This window comes from Notamacropus eugenii, chromosome 5, assembly GCF_028372415.1.
Source record: "Notamacropus eugenii isolate mMacEug1 chromosome 5, mMacEug1.pri_v2, whole genome shotgun sequence".
NCBI classification, from domain to species: Eukaryota; Metazoa; Chordata; class Mammalia; order Diprotodontia; family Macropodidae; genus Notamacropus; species Notamacropus eugenii.
This window is the reverse complement of record NC_092876.1, coordinates 255,109,482-255,135,872: the sequence shown is the minus strand read 5'-3', so window position 1 is coordinate 255,135,872 and position 26,391 is coordinate 255,109,482. Positions and strand designations below refer to the sequence as shown.

Below are 26,391 nucleotides of genomic sequence, written 5' to 3'. Positions count from 1 at the left end.
TCATATCAACTGATTACAGATATCATATGAATAGATTTGATTGATAGATAGACATGGATAGAACCCATAAATTTTATCCAGGCTATTGTGGTATACAGACAAAGGCATACGACAAGGCAATAGATGCCAGGGAAACTATTTTAAATCAAAACTGAAGAAATTAAACTTGTTCTCATACTGAAAAACTGTCACAAGTAATAAGCACTTTGAGAAGATGCAATTTCATATTTATTATTTAGGAAAGAAAATATAGTCGCATTAAAAATTTTAATTGAATTCCTATTCATACAACCTGGCACACAAAAGCTGCATAGAATACAGCATCAAAAGTGTTGCTCCAGGGAAATGTGAAGCAAGTCTCCTTTAGGGTCACTATTTGACTTCACAGTCAAAAGGCAGCAGGTTTCAGCAGCAGGGAACTGCTGATCTCTTCAGTGTGGTGATAGCCCAAAGGGCAGGATATTTGGGGTGAGCTGCTTATTAACAGGAGTAGTGGGAAGCCAGATTATTATTGCTGATAGTTCAAAAGGAAGAGTTCAAAAAATCATGTGGTCTCAAATTGCTGTTCATGAACTTGAGGGCTGGAAGTAGCATCATTAAATACATGATGGTCTGGTCATTAAAATTCTCACATGGTGAGACAAGGGATAATTTAATAATTGCATATTGTCTAAAACTGGCTTTCATTTTTATGTAGCCACTATGTGCAATACAGTATGGGCAAGTCACTATATACTGTTTCTTTAAATAAATACATTCATAATTCCATGACTTTCATCCTCCAAATATCCTCCAAAGTTGGATAAAAACATTTTGACAATTATCGAAATGCATATGTTACATATATGTGTGTGCACTTATATAATTTTAAATAGACACATTTATACACACATCCATGAGCATACACACACATGTACAGAGAAACTAAACTTATATTAGTAGTTTTCCTTTTAATAGGCAGAAACAACAAAAGATTTACTGACAAAGCTGAAATTACTACAGAACTGGAAAGGTTGGGAATAAAACAGAATATCATCGATAGAGATCACAAAGCAATTCCACATCTTTTTTTTTTCTTAAAAGAAAATGTTCATAAGATCCTAGAATCATAAATTTAGCACTGGAAGGGACTTCTGTGGTCATCAAGTTCAATCACTGAGTTTTACATGAGGAAACTGAGGCATGAAGAAATTATATAAGTTATATAACTTTCCCAGGGTCCTACAACCAGTAACTACAGGTGTTTAAATGTTTCTGTCTCCAAGACTGATAATTGTTACTTTGGCTTTCCTTTAAACGTTGCTGCCATTCTTTAGTTTATCCCCTCCCTGTCCCTCCAAAAGCAAAATAGCTAAGACAAAATTTACTTGCAACTTTGTTAAGTAAAACGAACCAAATTATAGGTTACATCTGATAGCTTATGTCTCATCCCACAGTTATAGTCTACCATTTCTTTCCTGAAAATGAGATACAAACATATATTCCATCTTAAAAGTCATTGCATTGACCAGAGTTTTGGAGTTTGTCTGTGTTGCTTTCCTCTAAAAAGGCAATCAACAAACATTGATTATGTGCCTCTAGATGCTCTAGGCAACTTTCTAAGATTATCAATTGCCAAGAAGGTGATGACTTGCATTAATGTAGTTCTCTATACCAGTAAAATCACATGTTCAGTCCTTATCTCTATCACAGTGTGCCAGGCACTATGCCAGCCATATGTTAAGGACACAAATGTGAAAATGAAATACTCTCTATTCTCAAAGCTTTTAATGTTCTTAGCATGTAATACTGTCCATTAATGTTAGCTATGTCTGTGTTTTAAATGCCTACTAGCCCATGTACTAATTAAGGGCAGGGATTGAAGATGATCTAAGCTTTATCTCTCTCCCCAACACTTGCAGTATTCTGCAGGCAGAGGTCATTTAATAAACGTATGCTGACTCTCACACTGAACCCTCCAAGTCAACATATCAAATAACATATTTGCCATCTTCCTTAAAAAAAACAAAAAACCAACTTAATTCCCTTTGACTGGCTAAGTCAATCGTCATATAAAATTAATCAATGAGACTTCACTGGTTCAACAACATTCTCTGAATCCCAGAGGCAGAGAAATCTAACAGAGAAAGGGGTAGAAATATGAAGCTTGTCCACACCCACAGACTGGAACTGGTGAATTGAGATGCTCTTCTACCTTTAATATTTACTTTTTGTTTATCTTACATTAAGTTCACAATAATGAGAATACAATGTTTCTCACTCACCTACCAAAAAAAAAAGCAATAAAGTAAACAGCATTTGGAAAAAAAAAGTCTATGCCATACGCTCAAATAAAAGCAATCTGGTAAACAAGAATTCATTCCATTTTTGGGGGGGGAGCTAAAAGGAATGCTCAATAATAAGATATATTTTGATTTTAACCTCCCTATCTTCTCCCCAGTAGTAGTCTCATCCTAGAAATGTCTTTTTTTGTTCAGTCCTTTCTTCTGAATGATGAGTTACTGATCTAGAACACTCCAATTCTTGAGATATTCAGGTCATGCTTACAAGTGCTTAATAAATGTTCTTGTGCACTCTCTCCCCCCCCCCGTCTCTCTCTCTCTCCCCTCGTCTCTCTCTCTGCCCCCTCTCCCATTCACCTATCTAATCTCATTTTATAGATAAGAAAAAACTGAAACCCAGAGTAAGAAAATGGTGTGCTCAAGTTCAAAATAAGTTAGTAGCAGAATCCACCTTGGGTCTTCTGATTTACAGTCCAGTGATCTTTTTTATTAAAAGAAAAAAAAAACTGTGCCAGCAAGTGCCTTCTATTAAAAATTCTAAAAAGTGTTGTCATTTAATCAAAGACTATGTATTAGAAATAAAGAGGAAAAATTTTATACATATTAAAAGTGCCCTATGAGTAAACAAGGGATTTAAAATAATTGAATTTTAAAAGTAGATTGACATTTCAAGGACTTCTACAATAATGTTTTTCCATGTGTATTACATCTCATACTTATAATTTAATTCCCTGTCTTGGAAGAAAGATCAGTGATTAGCTTCACTTTATGACATTTAAATTAAAATGCCTCCCAGTAAGAATTCACAAATATATTCACATATATTTTATGTTATATATACTTATTTGTCTCCCTGTGTAGATTTGTCTGCCTGTGAATTCATACTTGAATGTATTTGTGTACACCTGGGTATTTCCTAATCTCTGGTGGCTACTTATAGAACAGTGTTTCAGTAAGTCTGTCATAACTCTTCTCAATACTACAAAATATAGGTTTTCTTTTCTTTATGTTAAATTAATCACATTTTAAACCTGATCCAACTGCGTCAAAATCAATGTGTATGTATATGTGTATATATATATATTCATAAGAAAAATGTATATCATTATTATGTAGCTCACATAATGTCTTTTAAACTTCTCAGATTCTCATTCTATATCTCTCATTTCCTTTGTTGCTAAGTTTCCAGAAAGAGCTGCATCATTTCCTCACAATTTAATGACTCTTAGCCTCTTGCAGCCTAGTTTCCAAACTTAATGGTCTCTAAATATCTCTCTCCAATGTCACCAGTTAGCTCTGAACTGCTAAATCCAATGCTCCTTTCTCAATTCTCATCTCTTTTGACTTTCCTGTACCAATAAACACCATTAACTCTATTACTGTCCAGGGCAACACTTACTTTCTCAGTTCCTCAGGCTTGCAAGCTAGGTGTCATCCTCAATCCTTACTATCTCTAACTTCCCCTCTCCTCTCCCTATCCAGTCTATTGCCAAGGCCTCTCAATTTCACCTTTACAACATCCTTTCAATATACTCCCCTTTACTCCTCTGATACTGCAAACATCCTGGTGGAATACCTCATCTCCTCACACTTGGTCTATTGTAATAGCCTGCTGGTGGGTTTGTTTGCCTGCCCAAGTCTCTCCCCAATACAATCTATCCTTCACTCAACCACCAAAGGGATTTTTCCTAAGGTGAAGGCTTAGGATGTCACCATCCTAAGTCAATAAACCCCCAGTGACTCTCTATTGCCTCCAGGATCAAATATAAAATCCTCTGATGTTCAAAGTCCTTCAGAGCCACCTCCACCACTCACCTTTCTAATCTCATGACTTACTCCCCATCACACACTCTGTCACCGGATAACACTGGCCTCTTTGCTGTTTTGCATATAAGACACTGTAACTTGGAACTGGGTATTTTCTCCCTCATGCCTTGGAAGTTTTCACCTTCCCCTATTGGGCTTCCCTAGTTTCCAAGTCTTAAAACTCCATCTTCTATAGGAAAGCTTTCCCAACCCCTCTTAATTTTAGTGCCTTCCCTCACTTAATTCCCATTTTTTTCCTGTACATAGCTTGTTTGTATATATTTATTTGCTTGCCATTTCCCTCATTAAACTGTGAGTTCCTTATCTTTTGCCTCTTTTTTGTATCCCCAACACTTAGCACAGTGCCTAGCACAGGTGCTTAATAAATGTTTACTGACCACTTAGTTAACTACTCTTTGCCTTAGATTTTCTCTCCCCATTTAGCTTCTCAATTCTTCTGCCTGCCTTCTCTTCTTGGTCTCCATTGCTAGTTCATCATCTCCTAGCTACACCCCAAATGTGGTTATTTCCCAAAACTCTTACCTCAGCTGTCCTCTCTCTTTACACTCTCTCAGGGACTTCATCTGTTCCCATGGGCTCAATTATTGTCTCTATGTAGATGCCTCTCAAATCCAATTTTCCATCCCTAAGTTCTCCCCTAAGTTCTATGGTGCCATATAGATAGATTAGTAGACAGACAGATATCTATCTATCTATCTATCTATCTATCTATCTATCTATCTATCTATCTATCTATATACACATATATATCTAACAGACTGTTGGGAAGCTTCACCTTCATGTCCTATCATCACCTTGAACTCAACATGTCTAAAACTAAATCCATCTAACCAACAAAACCTAATCCACCTCTCAATTTCTCTATTTGATTTCATGGCATTACTTCATCCTTCCTATTATACAAACTCCAAACCTTGGTGTCAACTACTGATTCTTCTGTCTCCCTCACCTTTGACATATAATCATTTAAGTGCTTTTGATTTTATTTTCATAATCTTTCCCATAACCTACTCTCTACTCATACTTCATGCTGCCCTAATTTAAAGCAACTGCATATCTTGTCCAAATAATTACATTCCTGTAGTTTCCCTGACTCAAGTCCCTTTCCCTTTTCTTACATGCTTTATCCAACTTCTAAAATATCCTTTCTAGTCTGACCAACATCAGCACCCTAATAAATTTAAAACAAAACAAAATTCTTCAGTGTTTCCCTCTTCATAAGATAAAATACAAACTCCATACCTGACTTCAGTGACCAACCACAATCTAACCCCAGTCTATTTGTAATAGCAACAATAAGATGATTTTTCCCTTAAAAGGTGATGAGACATTCCTCAAGACCTGATTGGTTCAGAGGACTAAGGGCTCAGGCTGCTGACATCTCTTTTCTCACAACTGAAATATAAAGAAACCATGAGAAGCTCCAGGGATACATTGATGCTTGGCTAGAGGATCACAATGAATAACTCAGGCAAGGGAGCTTTATTCAGCTAAATCAGCTCAAGGCATCATCAATGTCTATCCTTGTTGAATGTCCTTTTCCTGCTAAAACTAAGTAAATCTCCTTTGGTTAAACATAGAATGAACCTATAAGTGTCTCATTTTGTTCCAGTATCAACCCTAAATTGCCACACAACAACAATAAGAAGGGTGAGAACACTATCTTTCTGGCTTTATTTTAATATTACCCCCTTTTAATGCCCTCTAAATTCAAAGGAAGCTGTCCCGTGATCTCATCCTGTCTTCTTATGCCTCCATACATTTGTATCAGGCTATTGCCTATGCTTGAAATGTACTCACACCCACTTATTTAAACTTTTCACTTTCTTTAAATCCATTTCTGGTATTAACTCGTCTCTGAAGCCTTCCCTGTTTATATCAGTTGGAATCCTCAAATTTTCTTAGAGAACAGTCACCCCCTTCTCTATAATCATCTTTTATTTCATATTCTCCCTGTCTGTGCGTGTTATATCCCTCCTAGCGGAATATAAGCACATTGGACAAAGACCATCTTAGCTTTTGTCAGTGAATCAGGCAGTTGTATCCCAAACAATTAGCACACGTGCCCTGTACATAAGCACTTAGTAAATATTTGCTGACGTAGGTAGAAAAATGATGAAATGTTAAAATTCATGTTTCACATCTGAAAACACCATGTTTGTATGAACATAACTGAATTATAAAGTCCTCTGTCACTTCCAGGTGCTCTTGGTGCCCCACAATATTTATGATCAGCCAGAAGCACATTGACCACATAGCTGTTCTGCTTATATCAATTCACAGCAAACAATAATTGGAACTCATCACTTCACAACATCTAATAATTCCCTGCACTGTCGTATTTTCTCCACTGGTCCAATTGTGATCATCTTAGTTTAAATAAAGCAAGTCATTTTCATAGTCTATCCTACCACAAACCGCACACTAAGATCCACTAAACAGAACCACTAAGAACAAAGTTTTGTTAAAATGGGACTGACAGCCCCTGATGGGGAACTAGACTTCTGAAATTTCATCGTTAACACCTGATCTTGGCATTTGGTATTAAAATATACCCTGAAAATAATTCTAATAAGAGACCTCATAAGGCTGAAGTTTCAGCAGCATTACATAAAAACATGACCTCCTTCTCTAGGATAATTGAGGTTACTAACTGGTGAACTAAAATTCCAACCAATATGCTCCATCCAATATACTGGTAGTCAAAACAAATTAATCAAGCAACCCCTCTCCTGGGACCCAGAGCCAAAATGGCAGTGAATCATTGAAGCAATGGAATGAGCTAAATCTCTGATCTAATTAATTTTTAAAAGCTATGTTACAACTGGGGCCACTGTTAAAAGAAAATCAGCAATATATTGCCTTATTTTTTAGGACTCTCTCCAATTCAGTAGTGAGAAAGGAAACACAGGGCAAATCTCTGCTTTGGGTATTAAAAATGTGTTTGTTTATTCTGTTACTAACTCTCAGGTTCCCAAAGGAGAAAGAGGAGGAACTAATAGAGAGAGACAGATAATCCAGATTGAGGCAGCCGTCAAAGAAATGGTTTAGAAACTTCCTTGAAATTCCAGGTTCTTTTCAAACTAGTCTCATTCACTAATCCCTGGCCTTATTTTCTTGCATGGGAAGATAGGAAGAAAAACAGGCAATGGTTAGTGAGAAAATAAGGAGGTATGGGCTACAGATGGACAGAATTTTTGTGAAAATGTTTGAACAAATCACCGAACTGTGAGTTCCCTCAGGCCCATCAATACCATTACCAGATATATAGCACAAAGATTCAAAGACAAAGATAATGGAGCCATCTGTTAAAAAAAATATTTATAGTAACACTTTTTCACATGGTTGCAAAGCACTGGAAATATAGTAGGTACCTGTCAACTGGGGAATGACATTGTAGAATGTGGATTTAAAAATATAGTGTTGTTTCCTCCAAGAAATGGTAACTCTGACTATAAAACATTCAAGGAAACTTGGGAAGACTTGAATGAATTGATGCAGAGTGAAATAAACAGAACAAGGAGAACAATCTAAATGACAAGCACAATACTATAAAGGAAAACAGCCTTGAAAGATTTCAGAACTCTGGAAAAAAGCAAGTGTATAACCATGCCTTCAGAAGACTGATGGAGCGTTCTTCCTGCATTTTGGCAAAACTACAGTAGATTAGACTCAAGGTACAGAATGAGGTATACATTTTCATACATGACCAATATGTTGATTTGTTTTGACTATACAAATCTGTCACCAATTACAATTTCTGAGGGAAAAGGATGAATTTATGGAAAAGGATAGAGGTGGAAGGAAAGAAACAAAAAAAGCAAAAACGTTCAGAAGGGGACATAAATGGGGTAATTTTGTTACTGCTCTGTTCAATTTAACATACTTTCAAAAAACTGTGTGTTACAGAATTTCAAATGCAACCTTCTTTTTGTTCTTTATTATATATTGAAATGTTTGTGTCTGTTTATGATTGTTAAGCCTAAACTTCTTTTTTCAAGTTTTTAACCCTACTCTAATCTTCACCCCTGCAATAGAAATGCATCATCAGCTGTCATGAACCCAGGAGCATGCCCTTCTATTCCCTCCTATAACTGTATCTTCCCTCTCGTACTTGTACCTGTTTACCACCCATCTTAATTTTAAGTTCCCTTTCTTGTTTTTTTTTTTTTATTTTCAGATCTTCCTCCTCCATCCCTACCATAAACCACTTCCAGGGTAATGTGATATACCAATTGCCTACTCAAAAAACTTCATTGTTTCCCCATTATCTTTAAGCTCTTCTATAATTTTTCCCAACCTACCCTTTTAGCCTCACCTCCCACTCCTCTCCATTTTATATACTTATGCTCCAGAACAGGATCAAGCTGAAAGAAGAGAAAAGGAGACATGGATGGGAAGCAACACGTGGGAGAGAGCACCCACATCAGAAGATCACAGAATCATTCAGGTAATAATACATAAATATTAAGCACATCCAGTAGCAGCCCATCTTCACAATTTTGCTCATATTTCTCCTACCACTTGGAAAATTTCTTCTTTCTTCCACATACACCTACAGCTCCACCTAATTCCATCCTATCCTTTAAGGGCCTGATCAGATACCATTTCATCCTTAAAGTCTGCCTTCTTTCCCTCTGCCAAAAGTTTCTGAATTGAGGAAGCACATTCACATTTTAGAGGCATATTCTACCTGATGTCATTGATTCTATAAACTATTAAGCAATGATGCTAGGTAAAATGGTATTGTAGGAGGTGCTCATTTAGTGGAGACTGCTACAAATAAAATTATTCATATTTATAAATCATTTTAAGGCATATAAAGCACGTTCTTCACAATACTCCTGTGAGATAGGTAGTACAAATATCACCCATTTTACAGATGAGGAAACTGAGGCTCTGAGAGATGAAACAGTTTACCCAGTTATACAGCTAAGTCAGAATCTGAGGCAAGATTCAACTTCAGGTATCCTGATACCAAGTCTAGCATTCTTTCCACTATATTGATCAGTATGTCTCCCTTATCCTTAAAAACATATCTTCACTTGACCCTACCTCTCCTCTTCTGCTAACTATCACCCTATATCTCTCCTGTCCTACTATGCCAAACTACTTGAAAAAGCCCTCTACACTAAGTGACTCCAGTACCTCACCTCTTACTTACTTTTCAACCGTTGGCAATCTGGATTTAGACCTTATCACTCAAATAAAACTGCTCTCTCCAAAATGATCAAAAACCTCTCAACTGCCACATCTAATTGCTTTTACTCAGTCTTCATCTTTCTTGACCACCCTGCAGTCTTTGACACTGTTGATCAATCTATTTACCTGGGTTTTCTCTCCTCTCTAGGTTTTTCCAACACTATTCTTTCCCCTTGTTTTCCTATCTGACTAACTACTCCTCAATATTATTTAACCAGATCTTATCTATTACTCATGAGTATCCTTCATGGCTCCATCCTAGTCCCCTTATCTTCTCCTCCCATATCTCACTTGGTTAACTGATCAGCTCCCCTGGGTTCAATGACCATTTCTATGTAAATAATTCCTAGATCTCTTTGTCCACCCAATAATCTCTCTCCTGAGAGTCAGTCTCCCATCACCAACTGTCTCTCAGAACATTCTAAAGTTTAGAATCTAAACTCATTATGTGCAAAACAGAATTCTATCTTTTTTCTCCCCCTATTCCCAACCTTCCTATTACTGTCAAGGTCTCCACCATACTCCTAGTTAATCAAGCTCAAACCTCTGTGACATCCTCAACTTCCCAATTACACTCACCCCACAAATCTAATCTATTGTCAAGTCTTACTATTTCTACCTTAGCAGCATCTCCTGTGTGTGAGAGAGACTTTTTCTGCACTCGCCCACCACAATGATGTAGGCCCTGGCCTGTTGTGATACTTGGGGGTAGTGGGGTTGCTTTCCTTGCCTCATTCTAATTCATCTTCCACTTAGCTGCCAAAGTGATTTTCCTAAAACGCAGATCTGACCTTGTCACCTTCCCTAACCTACACATAATATATATCCTATTAGTTCTAGGATTAAATATAAAATGCTTATTGATATTTAATGTCCTTTACAACCTGGCCCCTTCTTGCCTTTCCAGTCTTGTTACATTTTACCCGTCTCCAGACACTGCAGAAGCTAGTCACTGACCTTCTTGCTCCTTCTATACAATATTTCATCTGTTGACTCAACAACTTTTTGCTGGCTATCCCTCATGCCTGGAATGGGCTCCCTTTTTCACTGTTTCCTGCCTTCCTTCATTCCTTCAAGACTCAGATCAGATTCTACATTTCTTAGGTCTTTACTATCTCACACTCCCTCATCCCTCCCTATCAGCCCCAGTACCTTCCCTCTGAATTACTTTCTATCTACTCTGTATAAATAGCATGTACTAAGTTGTCTCCCCCTTTAGAATACAAACTCCTTGAAGACAGGAATTGTTTTTGCCTTTTTCTTCATCTTCCGTGCTTAACATGCTCCTGGCACACAGTAAACATTTAACAAACGCTTGCTGACTATCATGGGAAAATGTTGTTATTCAGTTGTTTAAATCCTGTCCAACTCTTTATGACCTCATTTGGGATTTTCTTGGCAAAGATATTAGAATAGTTTGCCATTTCTTTCTCTAGTTAATTTTACAGATGACAAAACTGAGGCAAAAAGGTTAAGTTCCTTGCCCAAGGTCACACAGCTAGTAAGTGTCTGAGGCCAAATCTGAAATCAGGTCTTTCTTTCTCCAGGTCTAGCACTCTATCCAATGACCCACCTAGCTACCATGGGAAAATGACAGAATGGGTATTAATGCACCTTAGATTATATTTATTTTATCTTTTTGCTGTCCCATATCAGACTAAAATTCTTTGTCTTCTTCACAGATTCAAGAGTACAGTCCTTTGAACTGAATAGGCACTTGCTAAATATTTCATGATTTTATTTTAAATGACAAAAAATTAGGGAGCAGACTAGCTTGGCAACTCTCACTTAAAAGGTCAAGGGGAAGTTCTAAAAAGAAGTCATTACTGTTTTGGGGATCTCCCCTAGGTTTTTCAAATACACACACACATACATACACATACACACACACACACAAAATACATTCTTCATTGCTTGATCTGACATTCCAACAGCTCATTTCATGAACAATAACACAAGCAAATATACTCTTGATCTCCCACCAGTCCAGATCTCCTGGTTGTCACAAATCATCTGTAAACCTATGCAGAGCAGAGCTTCACTCAATCATTTCCCTGTCTCAATTAATCCTTTTCCAGCTGGGTGACAGACAGAGAGTGCAAATGAGGGAGAGTAGAGAGTAATATCTGCCCATAGCTCTTTCCTCCACTGTCTTTTGAAATTAGTGTGTGCTCTGGGATAGCATAATAACTTGCAGTAGTTCTCCTCCTGAGGTAATCTCTCATAAATCACAGCTCCCTTGAGGACACAGGTCCAGGAGCTAACATGCAATATAGACCCAAAGTAGTCCTGGGCTGCTAGGTGGCACAGTGGATAGAGCTCTGGGCTGTGAGTCAGGAGGACACATCACCCTGAGCTCAAATCTGACATGTATTAGCTGTGTGACCTGGACAAGTCACTTAACCCTGTTTGCCTCAGTTTCCTCATCTGTAAAATGACTTGGAGAAGGAAATGGGAAACCACTCTTTGCCAAGAAAACACCAAAAGTGGTCATGAAAAGTCAGACATGACTGAATTAGATTGAACAACAACAAGGTAAGTCCTATAACTTGTCATCAAACTGTCCTGTAGCCTGACAAAGGATAACAATTTCTCAAGTACGCTTTCCTTGTTCCTTATGTGTTACCACACTTTCCCTGGTAGCAGAATTCGGTCAGCTTTTTCTTTTTTCACTAACAACCTTCCCAGGTAATACATCTCTATATACACATATTCATTTATAAACATGTACACTCAGGGAAAGAAAGAGAAAGGCAGAGAGATAGACAGATGGGGGTGGGGATACAGGGAGAAGAGTCAGACAGACAGAGGCAGAGACAGTTAAGCAGAGAGCCAGAGAAAGAGAAACAAGGAAGGGATGAGGGAGACAATTTTCTCACTGTGATTGACATCTTGCTCAGGCAGGCTGTTATTTGGCTGAGCTGTGCTGATTCTGCAGAGTATTCCTGCAGAGCAGTGCTGATCCTGCAGAATGGATCACAATCTGTTGCATATCTTCTAAGAGCAGTGTCATCAGAATAGAGCATGATGACTTCTTTAGAAACGAAAAGGAAAGACCATGCTGGTGGAAGACATCCTCCTTCCTACCACAAGAATGGACAGAATTGTGATTTCACTGGTATAGTGAAATACGCTCTACCAGTGCAGGTCAGCACCTTCTCTTAAAGGGTCATCTAGAATATCCTGAACATAGATGCATTAAAACAACAACAAAATAACTGAGTAGGAGTAGCATATAAAGCAATAGATTTAGAGCTAGAAAAGATATTATAAGTCATTGAATCCAACTCTTTCTTTTATAAATGAGGAAACTGAGGCCAGAGAAGGGAAGTAACTTACCCAAGCATGTATGGGTAGTGGGTAGCAGAGCCAGGAGCCAAAAGCCAAATTTCTAACCCTAGACCCAGCTCTCTTTCCAACGTAGGATAGGTTCCTCCCCAAGGATGTAGTCCTGATTCACTCTCCTACATATCAGGCAAAGAATCAGATACCACTGGCACTAACAATATGGACAATACTGAAAAAATGTTTTAAGATATTAGTAATAAACTTAAGATAATGATGACTAAGAAACTACATCAGGAATGCAAGCTAGTCAGTTAAACTTTAGATATGGATCAATAGCCTTCAGTATCTAAGAAAGGGTGTGACACAAAAATGTTTGCGGTTGAAGAAGCCTCACTGGCACCAAAACCGATCATCTACCCTGGGCATAGCAGTGGATAGCGCACTGAGTGGAGAATCAGGAAGTCCTAAGTCTAAATCTGGCTTGAGACACTGGTTTCGTGATCTCACACAAGTCATTTAACCTCTCTGCCTCAGTTTACTCAACTGCAAAACTGAGATAATAATAGCACCCATCTTGCAAAGTTATGATGAAGATAAAGTGAAATAATATTTGTCAAGCATTTATCATAGTATCTGGAACATAGTAGATGCTTAATAAATTCTTGCTTCCTTCTTTCCTTTCTGTGCTGCTGCTTCAGTCCCATTTTTGACTCCAAAATTCACTTCTGATATTTCAAGATAATACATCAGACTAAGGTTGACTTTACTAATAAGAAAGCAAAAGAAGTCACTGCCCAGTGGGCTGAGGGGGAAGCATTTGATCAGTTAATGTTTAATAAACATTTACTTGGAGTGGCTGGAATGCAAACAAAGTAAAAAACATGCTTCTTCCATGAATTTGTAATCTAAGGGAGAGAGAACAAAGCATAGATACTGGGTGGTGTCCCACAGAGCCTGAAAGAAACAACCATTTAAAAAAAAAAAAAAACAACAGCCTTAGTGCTCCAGCTCTGAAGGATCAGAAATGAGGGAGATGACAAGAATAGAAGAGGAGAAATATTTCAAGCCAGGGGATTTATGATTGGATCAAAGAGCCCCCTTCTGCCTGACAAGCGAAGGGGACTATTTGTAACCCAGGTGGCAGACACTGGCGATTTATTCACCGCTCCCCCTATTGAAGTGTACCCCCTCCTATTTCTCACCCTCTTGTTTTCCTATTGAACATAAAGCTGTAGGAAATCAAAAAAACCTGAACATACACATGAAAAAGGAGGCTGAGAGAGACATCAAGACCTAATGACCATCACCAGTAAAAGTACTGTTAGAGAGGTCCTGGGAAGTAAGGGTCCCAAATTGGAAGTATGATGCTGAAAGGATCACATTTCTTTTTTTTTTACCTTTGCTTTAAGTTTTACTTAATTTTAACACTGAATTTTAAGCATGCTTAGTCTTCATCATATCTTTTAATTTTTATTGATTCCCATCCTATTTTTTTTACCATGACTATTTTTATATAAGCCCCTCCCCCATTGATCTCTCTCCTGTAACAAAGAAAGAGGAACCAAAATGACTCTAGAGAACTTTCTAGACCCATAGTTGTTCTCTTTATGGAAGGAAGACTTAGGATTCTTTTCACTTATTTATACTATTCTCGGTTCTGCTTATTTCCTTAGTATCAGCTCATGTCTTCCCATGTCTTTCTGACTTTCCTCAGCTTCTTCATTTCTGAGAGCCAAATAATCTATTACATTCACACACCAAAATCAGTTCATCCATTCCCCAACTGATGGGTACTCTCTTTGTTTCTTGCTACCAAAAAAAAGTGCTATTGTTAATATTTTGTATTGATGATACCTCTTCTTCTACCTTTGACTCCTTGGAGTTATGTGCCCCATTAGTGGAATTGCTGGATCAAGGGGTTTGAACAGGTTGTTGACTTTTCTTGCCTTATTTCTAAATTACTTTCTATAAATCAGTTTCCAAATGTGTAAAATGGGGAGAATTACAGCACCTACCTCCTAGAGTTGTTGTAAGGATCAAATGAGATGACTGTAAAGCACTTAGCACAATGACTGGCACCTAGTAAGCTAACACATGTTACATAAATGTTAGCTGCTATTTTTATTATTAAAGGTTAGAGCAACACACAGTCCTGCCAATCTATTATAATTGTGTACCTAACTTCTCACATTTCCCCCAACATCTGCCAGCATCTGTCTTCAAGCAGGGTCATAAATTTAGAGTTGGAAAAAACCTACATAAGCCTTCTAGAAGAGAGATTTCCAAACTTATTTGATCTACCCCTCCCTTTAAAAACATTACTCAGCATCCCTGTGGAAATCTTGAACCCTTTCACGGTTTTAAAAAATTTGTATCATTTCCAAAAAACCCATATTTTTTAAATGATGCATCTTAAATTTAATAATTTACTATAAATTTGTGGGTCTTTTCTTTCATTGAAATTTTGATGATTCAATATTGTGTCATGTAACTATATAATATCATATCATAAACAAGTCATTACACACATATATTCCTGCTGATGCATGCTATACTTCCCTACAATACCCAACAAGCTCCCCTGCCAACACTTGCTTGTTAAGATCTATTGGTGGACTTGATCACTGATTGGTTATAACTTGCATTTTGTGTGTTTATTTGGAAAATAATGTCAGCACTTTAACTCTGTTACACAACTGATGAAATATGTCTGAAGTTTTTCAAAATTTTCTTCTCTTCTTTCCTTATGCTTCCACTGCCCCCTTATTTTTATTCAATGCACTCCAATTGCACCCAAGGCTACTACCAACCTCCCTAGATCATTTCAGCACTCCCCAAGGGGCAGTATCACCCACTTTGGGAACCTCGGATCCCTCATTTACAAGTGAGTAAACTCCCTCAGGTTAAATAATTTCCTCAAACCATCATAAGCAGCAAGTGAGAGAGCTAAGATTCTATCAGGGCTGGGCCCTGAACCCAGGTCATCTGAATCCAAATCTGGCATCCTGTCAACTGCAGCATGCTGCCTCCCTTTTATTATCTTTGCCAATTAGATGGGTGTAGAATTTCCCTTTTTTACCCTACTGCCAAACACCAAACTTGCTATGGAGGCAGAACTTGATCACAATAACCTAAATTAATCTCAAATGTATTTACTTAAATTGTTATTGCAGACAGGCCCTCAAAAACAAAATACAAACAACTTTTTAAAGCTGAACCAAAAAAAATAAAATGTGAAAAAATAGTTTATCTCCTATTTAATTTAGCATAGGCTGTTCTACAGAATAGAACTATAAGAGGGAATTCATATCCCTGGAGGGAAACACTTATAGGCAAATAATAGTTAAGGAAAAAAAATTAAAGTTTTATTTCATAATCCTCCAATTTATAAATATTCATGTGCTTCATTATAGAATACCAGAATTTCAGAGCTGAAAGAGACTTTAGATGTTCACCAAGTCCAGGTCCCTCATTTTAAAGAAGGAGAAACTAAGGTCCATAGGTATGTAGCAGACCCGTACCAGAATTCCTGATTTCCAATCTGATGTTCATTCCACTGTATCATACTGTCATATTTGACACAATCAGTGATAAAACTTAAAATAAATCTATTTGACAGGACATGACATGATATGTGACATGACAAAAGGGTAACAATAACCCACACTGAAGTATTTTCCTTAAAAACTTTTTTTAAAATGCTTTTTCCTTGCTAAATGTCATGAATTGCAAATAATTCACATAGAAAGCGTTAGATCCAAAGCTGTCATTCTCATACTGTGACAGGAAATAGCATTGTGTGAGCCAAGAACTAGCTCCAACCATGCCTGATAAAAGTCTACCGTGCTCATGAAGCCTGAATCTCCACGAGTCAGGGTCATCCAAATAGTCAGGTGCAATCTACTTCAAGGCAGTTAAAGCTCCTACACTTCAACTGAAGTAAGTTTGAGGGGAAAAAAAGATGATGACATTAAAATGATTCAATGAACAATAAGTACAAAAGGGTCCCCTAAAGCATTTCATAATACCTCTCAGGTAAGACATCCCAGCTTCAGTTTTGCGGTAATGACCAGAGACCAACCTCCTAAAGCCAACTCAACAAAACCCCTCACCACTCTCTAGTTTCTAATTTTGATATAAAGTCTGGAACTAATCCCTGGAGACCAAACTAGGTTAACACATTTCCCTACCTCTTCTATCATTCCTTTCCTCTCTCCTCCTTCCCCATACATACTATTTAAATAATTCAGGATTTCATTGTCTTGACTCCTACCATACCTTTCATCTCACAGGCTCAGTTCATGTCATAATCTGCTTCACTTCCACCTCTGCTTCCACGAAACTGTAACCCCAGACCAGTTCACCTCATTTTCTGTATTGCTAGAGCCAGTAACAATGTATAGTGAGCACAAGAAGATTTCCCCATTTATTCTAGTCATTTAGAAATGAGCTTTAACCCTAAAATAACTAATTTTCAAGTTGGCTGAACAATTCTTTTATCTAAAACAAAAACTTTGGAAGTGATCAATATCATATTCAATGTTTTAAATCTTGAATTTCAACTTACCAGTAGGCCTGTAACCATAAAAGTAAATCAACCAGGTCAAGGAAAAGTTAAAACTCTTTAAAAATTGAACTACATTGGAAAAATTTGAAATGATTACTTTCATTTTAAGTATAACGTTGTAAGGGGGACAAAGGGCTATAAGCCATGAGAACAGAAACTCTTTCCCTTTTGGGGTAACTATGTGCTTTCTTCAGTTTCCAGGCAATGTATACACTTGGCAGGGTCCCCATAAGAGTTGAAAAGGGAAAAGAAGAGAATTATTCCCAACTTAGAAGGAGTTGCAGGTCACCTGCAGTTGTAGGTAGGGATAACACAGGAGGGAGAAGGACACATATATCCTATACTCTGGGGCAGGCAAGAGGTGAAAATTCATTTTCCTTGACTCCACTGATAGAATGGACCTTTCCTCAGAGAGAGGGAGAGCAAGTAGAGAATATACTGAAAGCTCTCTAAGTGTCTGGTGCAGGTCTTTCAACCAAAAGACTGAAAATGTGTGGACTAGCTCCTGAAGTATGTTGGCCAAAGAAATCTCATAAAAGAATGATAACATCCCCTCCCTCCCCCCACCTTCATCAGAAAGAAGCTTAGACAGCAGATGGCAGCTATGGGAGATGGTCATTGCAGCTTGGCAGGGAGACATGATGGCTGATAAAGTAGAGTTAAGTGGCAATGACATTAGGAGCTCCAGGGACACATCAAGAGAGCTGTAGGAGGCAGAGTCAATGAAAAGTGAGCTATATCCAGGTCCCCAAGCTACAGCCAATGCCTTGAGTAGTATTCCAACAATAATTAAACCTTTTCTCATTGTTGTTGTTTCAGTTGTGTCCAACTCTCTGTGATGCCATTTGGGGTTTTCCTGGAAGAGATACTGGAGTGGTTTGCCATTTCCTTCTCCAGCTCAATTTACATATGAGACAGCTGGGACAAAAAGGGTTAAGTGACTTACCCAAGGTCACCCAGTAAGTATCTGAGGTCAGATTTGAACTCACAAAGATAAGTCTTTTAGATTCCAGGCCCGGTAGTGTATCTACTGTACCACTTAGCTGCCCCATTATCTAGTTTACTATGTCCTAATTAAATGCTTTTCTATTTTAAGATTCTGGCCTGGTTGTTGGTAGAGAATACACTAGATTTGGCTTAGATCCATAGTGGGATAATCATGACTAGCTATGATGTTCTGCCCTAAGGCTGAGGAATTAAGGAATCCCACAATCTAGTGGGACCTGTGTCACATTGCAGACTCAAGTAACTCTCTTCCTGGGTAATATATAGCTTCTTTCATCCTTCTACTTTCAATATTCAGGGGAAGCACTAGAGATTGTAGTAACTTTTTTCTGTTTCCCTAGTCAGCGATATCTTGAAATGCTAGTGGGTAGAGAGTTCTGGAAAGAGGAAGAAACTAGTATAGTGGAAAACAAGAAATACAACATAGAAGAAAGTAATATACTCCTGATGGTGCAACACAGTGTTCTGGAGTAAAAAGGTCATCAGAACTGTGGTGTAAAGGAGGTATCTGGCTTAGGGTGCTCTGATTAGCCCCTAGACCTGGACTGTCAGAAGGTTTCTAGTTGAGACAAAAGGGACTCTGGAAGCATAATCAGTTCTGTCATCACATATATTATGAAAATATGAATTTACTCCAGCACTACTGATATACTGGAGAGTATTTTTGAATACAATACAGGAAGCAATGAGAATTTGAATATTGCACCACTTTACAATAACTCATAAGCTGCAACCCTTTCAATACCCACATCCACAAGCAAACTTCTGATTTTCTTCAAGATATCAAGTTGTCATATCTATCATATACCTTCTGGTGCAGTACGAGACCTGATCTACACCTACAAACTCTAATCTCATAACTTGGAAGATGAGGGAACAATATATCTAAGAGAAGAGAAAAAATTCCCCCAAAGTATCTACAAGGTAATAAGTGTTGAAGATTAAAGACAAGTACTATCCAACCAGCATAATTTTATCCAAGCAGATGTATAGATTTTATATCCTATTGCATATCACAGTCTGTACAGTAGGCATGCTACTTCCTCTACTTTTTTTTTATTTTCCTGTATTGGTAGTAGGTCAAAATCATTTGAGTCATTATGGACCTCATTTAGGAGGTTCTATACTGTTCCAAGGCTTGATGGCATCAACATAATATAATCTACAAACCTCATTACCTATAGGAATTCCCTCTTCCATGTGGATATTACTCTAGACAGCTTTCATGGTGGTGTCAAATGCCTCTGGCAAGCATGTCCCCTTATCAGTCTCTAAGCATTTATTATGTACTTACTATGTACCAGGCATCCTGCTAAGCATGCAAAAAGAGACAAAAGACAGTTTCTGCTCTCTAGAAGCTTATAATCTAATAGAAAAGATAATATGCAAACAAACATATACAAAGCAAAATATACATGGGTAAACAGGAAATAAATAAAGAAGGGAAGGCCCTAGATTTAAGAGGGGTTGGAAAGGCTTACCGTAGAAAAATCTGGTCTCATTTTAGTTGAGACTTAAAGGAAGTCAGAGAAGGCAGCAGGCAGAGATGAAGGGACAGGCATGGGGGACAACCAGAGAAAACGCTCAGTCAAGAAATGAAATGTCTTGTTCCTGGAATATCTAGAAGGCCATGTGGCAGGGAGTAAGGAGTGGGAAAAACTTGGAAGTTAGGAGGAAGCGAGGTTATAAAGGGCATTGAATGACAAACAGATAATTTTGGGGGTTTTATTCCTAGATGCAATAAACAATGGATTTTATCAAGGGGACAGGGAAGATCGGCAGGGAATATAATAAGTGGGGCCTTATCAGAACTGTGCTTTAGGAAAATCACTTTAGTGGCTGAATGGAGGATGAATCAGAGTAGAGAGAGACTTGAAGCAAGGAGACCCACCAGCAGGCTATTACAATAATCCAGGTATGAGGTGATGAGGGCTTGTATGAGAATAGTGGCAGTATTAGAGGAGAGAAGGGAATATATTCCAGAGATGAGAAGGTGAAATGGCAATAGACTGGATATGGAGAGTGGGAGGTAAGGAGGGTGGGTGTGTGAAACATTTAAGTGATTTAACATCACTTGATATTAATAATCAGAAAGTCAAACAATATTATCTCGGTGGTTACTATTTGTAATAAAAAGTTTTATTGATGTACTTTGTCTTTACATTATGAACATTTATAGATTTCTTAATAATCTCCCACTTTTGGAGAGGTCTCTCATAACAAAATAAAAATTTAAAAAACCTAAGAATATACTGACCACATATGATAGTACATTATACAATATTTTCCTCCTAGAGCACCCCATCTCAGCCTCTGAATTTAAAAAAAAAATGTTTTAACTAACAGAATCTATTTTTACTCCCTTCTATCCCAACTCTATTGAAAAATAAAATGAGAAAAGAAAAACAAATTCTTTGTGAAAAATATGCATGGTTAAGCAAAAGAAATATTCTCACTGCTATATTCAAATGTATATATCATTCCATTCTGTATATGAAATCTGTCACCTCTTTGTCAGGACATGAATATTGTGCTTCCTCATCAATCTTTGTGAATCATCGCTGATCATTGCACTGTTCATAATTCTTACATCTTTCAAAGTTGATGTTATTATATGAATTATTCTCCTGGTTGTGTTCATTACATTTTTCATCAAGTTACAAAAGTCTTCAAAATTGTTCACTTTATAATATTGATGTTATTGTATAAACTGTTCTTCTGGTTCTGCTTTTTCATTCTGTATCAGTTCATATAAGTTTTTCCTTGTCTTTTTGAAATCATACATTTACTCATTTCTTACAGCACAATAGTACTCCATCATGCTCATATAACTTACTTAGCCATTCTTCTATTCATGGCATCCTTATAGTTTCTGATAGGTAATATTTTTCCAGTTTCTCTAAAGACCTTTTATATCCAGGTTATATATCCATTTGGAGTTTATTGTAATTTAAGGTGTGATATGTTGGTTTAAATTTAATTTCTTCCTTGTTGCTGTCTAATGTAATTACAATTTTCAAAGAATCTTAGGACTTTTTACAAATGCATGAGAGACACCTTATCAGGGAGGAGCCACTAAAGTCGCATTTTGATTAAATAGATCAAATGCTTTTTTGCATTAAATGCATGCTATGTGAAAAGCACATTCATAAAATATATGAAAACTCCACTAAAATCTTATCTTCAAGGCTCGTATTCACCTAAAAGGATGTTTCTAAGTGAGTTCTGCCTTATTTAAGAGCCATTTTTTACTCCATTAAATATCTGTGGAAAAACTCCAGGAAAGACATATCTTATCCTGAATTCTGCAATCTCACAAAGAATGTTTTAACAATAAATGGAATTAGATTGAACTATAAAGGGAAAATATTTTCTCTGGGAAGCCTAACTTTATGCTCCCTCTTTTTGCATGCTAAATTATAATTTGCATCCTGGATTTGAAAATAGGCAGGGTTCCAGTTTAACAACTTGGTATTTGGGCATATGGATGGGAGACAGCTATAGGAAAAAGCAAATTCTGGTCCTAACTCTCCTAAAAAGTGATGTTGCAATACATAGCAATTTCATCTTCCTTCATACACTTTAAGAACTAAATTTGAGCCCTGATTCCTAGCTCTAAAAGTCAAACTGATTGGACAACTAGACTTTAAAAAAATCCAAACAGCAATAAAAATGGTCTAATTCTAATCTTTAACCAGTTAATCAATCAGTAAGCAAAGATAGGCATTATTCAAAGACAAAAATTTTAAAAGTCTTGCCTCTAAGTAAACACACACACACATACTCACACACGCTTACAAACATATATACATAAATAAAATTAACAAAATGTAATTTTGGGGGAAAGGCACTAGCAGCTGGGCAGATCAGACCTTACCTAGGAGGTGGCACTTGAGCTGAACTTCTGAAGCAGTTAAGAACTCTAAAAGCAGGGGCTGAGGGAAATGAAGCATATTTAAGGAATGAGTAGGAACACTGGTAAAAAGGCATGAAGAAGGAAGATGGAACATTACGTATGAGGATCGGGAAGGCCAAGTTTAGCTAGACAGTAGAGTATATAAAGGGGAGCTGATATACAGCAAGCCTTGAAAAGTAGGTGTTTTTATAAGAGTGTTAAATTCCCAGAGGCATTTGTATGTCATTCCAAAGTTAACAGGAGCACTGAAGTTTAAAGATGATCTTTCTGACCTTGAAACATCATCTGGGATTGACAGACAAGAAATGCATTTCAATGAACTTTCGTTTCACATTCATGACCATATTTCCATGACGAAATGATTTCTCTTTGTATATGTCAAATTTGTTGAGGTAGAAACACTTAAGGAGGACTAGTACAGTTTTATCCCTTCCACATCATGACTTTCCCCATCATGGTTCTGATATATCAAGGGATGGCAAAAGAAATTAAATGGGAATCTTTGGGGAGCTTTGTAGACACTGTGGACGATGTGTGAAGGCCAGCAGAAGACACAGAAAAAGTGTAGAAACTCAGAAATGCATAAAATATATGTACAGTATTGTATTATCAACATATTTTATCTTTTAATACCATAATAACAGACTTCTTCTTGGGTATGAAGGGAGGACTGAAAAATTTTACAGGGATTTTCCAGATCATGTGGGGACCATATGTAAGGGAAAACTGTACTAGTTCAATATGGCAAAAAAAAAAAAAAAAAAATCACATCAATAATCAAAGCTAAAATTCCTTGTTAAGTAATCTTTCAAGATGTCCTAGGAAGGTCAAGAGAAAAACTAATAAGTCAATCAATAAGCATTTAGTAAGTTCCTGTCAGGCAGACACTGTGCTAGACCCTAGAAATACAAGAGTGAAAACAAAGTGGTCCCTTCCCTCAAGGAACTTGCATTTTGCTTGGGGAAAGGGAAGAATGAGGATGCAATATATCTGCAGATAAAAAAAAAAAAGATAGAAGATACAGGAGGGGGGAGCAGATCAGGAAAGTATCGATCTCCTGAAGGAAATGAGACTTGAAATGAGGTTTAAAGGGAGTTGGAGGTTCCAGAATACACAAGTGAGGAGGACAGAATTCCACACATAAGGCCCACTACCTCTGTGAAGGCACGCTATTGGGAGATGAACAGAGCTCAAACAGTTTAAGTGTGTTTTTCTGATGACTTAGTAAGGTTCCGATAACTATAGAAAAGCTAAAGAAAAGGCCAGGCCTCCGTTATGGCAACATAAGCTGTAGTCTAGGGTCCCCAAGCTTAGGTCTACACAAACCAGGTCTGATCTCGGAGGCTACTCCAAAACTTTGTAACTCTTTGACTCATTATGTTTCCACCCAGAGTTTACTCAGGGAAAGTCTCAATATAGAATGTATCTAGGTCTTCACAGATGTAGTAAATGGAACTCTCTCATGTAATACAAAGTCAAAGTAAAAAGTTACATATTAGGCACAATACAGTCCTTATTCTACCTAAGTTTCCCAAACATTGCCATAACTGAAGTGGCAGAGGGAGGCATGAGCAGTGATTATTAATACAGACGATAACTTTTAAAATGGTATTATTAAGGAAATGAATAGCTGTGGTATTTTTTTATCTCTCACTTCATGGATTTAGAATTTCATTGGTACAGATCAGGTATAGACATTTCTCCTCTTCTACCACCAAAATTGGAAAACCCTTCATAATGTCATGGTTAGATGGTACATAGAAGTCAGTAATAACAGAGTGAGAGTGAGTTTACTTGCATCATTTCATTCAGGTCACTGACAAACCACAACACCTCCTCAGGTGGATGACCCAGATCAAGAAAGGACTGAAGATTCTGCAATGCAAGTTATCTATTAAAAGAAATGGGGAACCCTATATTTATTGAAAGTACTCTTCACAACAGTTCTTATAGCAATCCATATGTCTGTGATCAGATTCCTATGCATGCATTTTTATATCAGATCCAAAAGAAAGGAGGCATCTTCCCGGACTATCCTAACTATTCAGAGGGGATACTCTTCAAGGGGAGCAATATACAGATTTTAAGTAACCATCATAATTTTTAAAAATTAATAATTCAGGGCAAGTTTCAGGAATCTCTCAGATTTCTGACATCATGTCAATAGCCTGAAGTTGCAACCTGATTTGGACATCGAGGCTAGGTGGAATCTGCAACAAAGCAAATCTAGGCTTTAGTATAAGGAAAACCATTCTAACTTTCAAAAAGTGGAATGGGGTGGTGCTGGAATACTCCTCAATGTAGGTTTTCCATCAAAGGCAGGATTGGGCACCTGCTGTATTTGTATTGTACTGTATTTTCTGATTTTATTGTTTTGCATTCTGTTTTCTGATTCATACGTTATTGTGACTGAGTATTAGGTTCAGAAACTTTGACACAGGACACACTGAACTTTCATTTAGAATTTCTATGCTAGATCTTGTACTATTTTTAATGACTTTTGAAAGTGAATCAAAAAGTTAAATTTCTAGAATCAAAAAAAAAACATGCATAGGAAAAGATAAATTAATAAGATAAAATTGTCAAATAAATGCTAGCGCTTTAACTTTGCATTTAACTTTGAGTTCAATTTAAAGTTTGTTTCTATAAAGGAAGTAATCTAACTACATGACCGGAAAAGGTAGAAATACTTTATTCTTTTTAAAATGTCTTCTTTGAAAGCCAACAGGAAATTGATAAGAGGTGAATAAATACACATAAAACATTGCTCAAAGTATTTCAAACGCCCCCTTAGGGGAGGGTAAGGATTTAGCATAGAGCTGGCATTTTATAACAAGTTATAAAGATAAGCACTTTTTGGAGACATATCCATTATGAAATATATTTTGATTGGCATTATGATAATATATGAAAAATGTATGGTATGTCATATTAATGGATTTAAAATCTTATTTTATGTGTATGTATTTTATATTTATATGTATTTCTAAAGCTAAACATTTTCTATTTTTCAAATAGTAGTATCTGTGTATATGTATATGTGCAAGTATGTAGGAATGTATGATACTGATGAAATATCATTGCCTTTTCACCACCAAACCATCAGGACAATTTGGATCTAAAAGATATTATTTCTTCTAATATTAGGGGCATCAGACACACAAGCTGCTATTCCTACATATGCCACCAGGTGGAGGTAAAAGCTTTTTATTCACACTCACTCAACCAAGCATGGATGAAAGTAGAGTCACAGGAAGGTACGAAATGTGCAGTGAAAAGCACCCACTCATCTATTCTTAATTTTGAATCTAGGCTCCATGTTTGAAATGAAGCAAATGGAAAATTGCAAGAAGTGTCTTAGAATTCTCTTGGCTCATATATTTACCCAACCATTTAGATCCTATTCTCCCTTTCCTTCTAAGCATATCTCAAAGAGCTCATTCACTTGGCACAGAGAATAAAATACATTTACTATTGGGCAGTTAGATAGCACAGTGGATACAGTGCCAGGCCTGGAGTAAGGAAGACTCATCCTCCTGAGTTCAAATCTGGCCTCAGACATTTACTAGCTATGTAACCCTGGGTATGTTGCTTAACCCTGTTTGTCTCAGTTTCCTCATTTCCTGTAAAATGACCTGGTGAAAGAAATGGCAAACCACTCCAGTATTTTTGCCAAGAAAATCCTAAATAGGGTCATGAAGAGTCAGACTGAAAATGACTAAACAAAAGACCGAAATGACTAAACAAAAAACAGGAAAATTTGTGAAAAAATAAAGTATAGCAATAAACTCCAAAGAGATAGAGAACATAGCCACTTCTTATAAAACTGAATCTTCAATATCTTCACATCACTCCAGCTTCAATATCTGACCTGTTACTTTCACCACTTAATACAGAAAAGATGAAGACTTTTGTAGGATGTAAATCTTTACTAAGTATCAAAATAAAAAAGAGTAAAGAGGAAGTAATTTCACATGTTCTAGCTAAGTCATTGCCATGCCTCATCATTGGCAATCCGTTGAGTGCCACACCATTGGCCAGAAGCCAGGCAAAATCTTTCTATCACTTCTTGGCAACCATAAAGCCCACTTTTTTCATACCTCCTCCCAATGAATTACTAGCAAAGCAAGATGCCTAGAAAGGAGTCACTGCTCAATACATAAGACAACTAGCTTCAAGAAATTCCAAGACCCACATGTTTCAAGTCTCCTCCCAGCATGTTACAGCTGTGCCACTGGCAATGTAAGAGAGAACAAAAATAGGAAAGAGTAAATGTCATAGAACATACCATCTTCCCTTTTTTG

The 26,391-nt window shown here is 37.1% G+C and overlaps 1 protein-coding gene across 15 annotated transcripts in view; it reads right to left on the bottom strand.

Annotated features, from left to right (window-relative positions):
* GULP1 (GULP PTB domain containing engulfment adaptor 1) overlaps positions 1-26,391 on the bottom strand; it is a 383,611-nt gene that overhangs the window by 312,008 nt on the left and 45,212 nt on the right. The window lies entirely within an intron of this gene.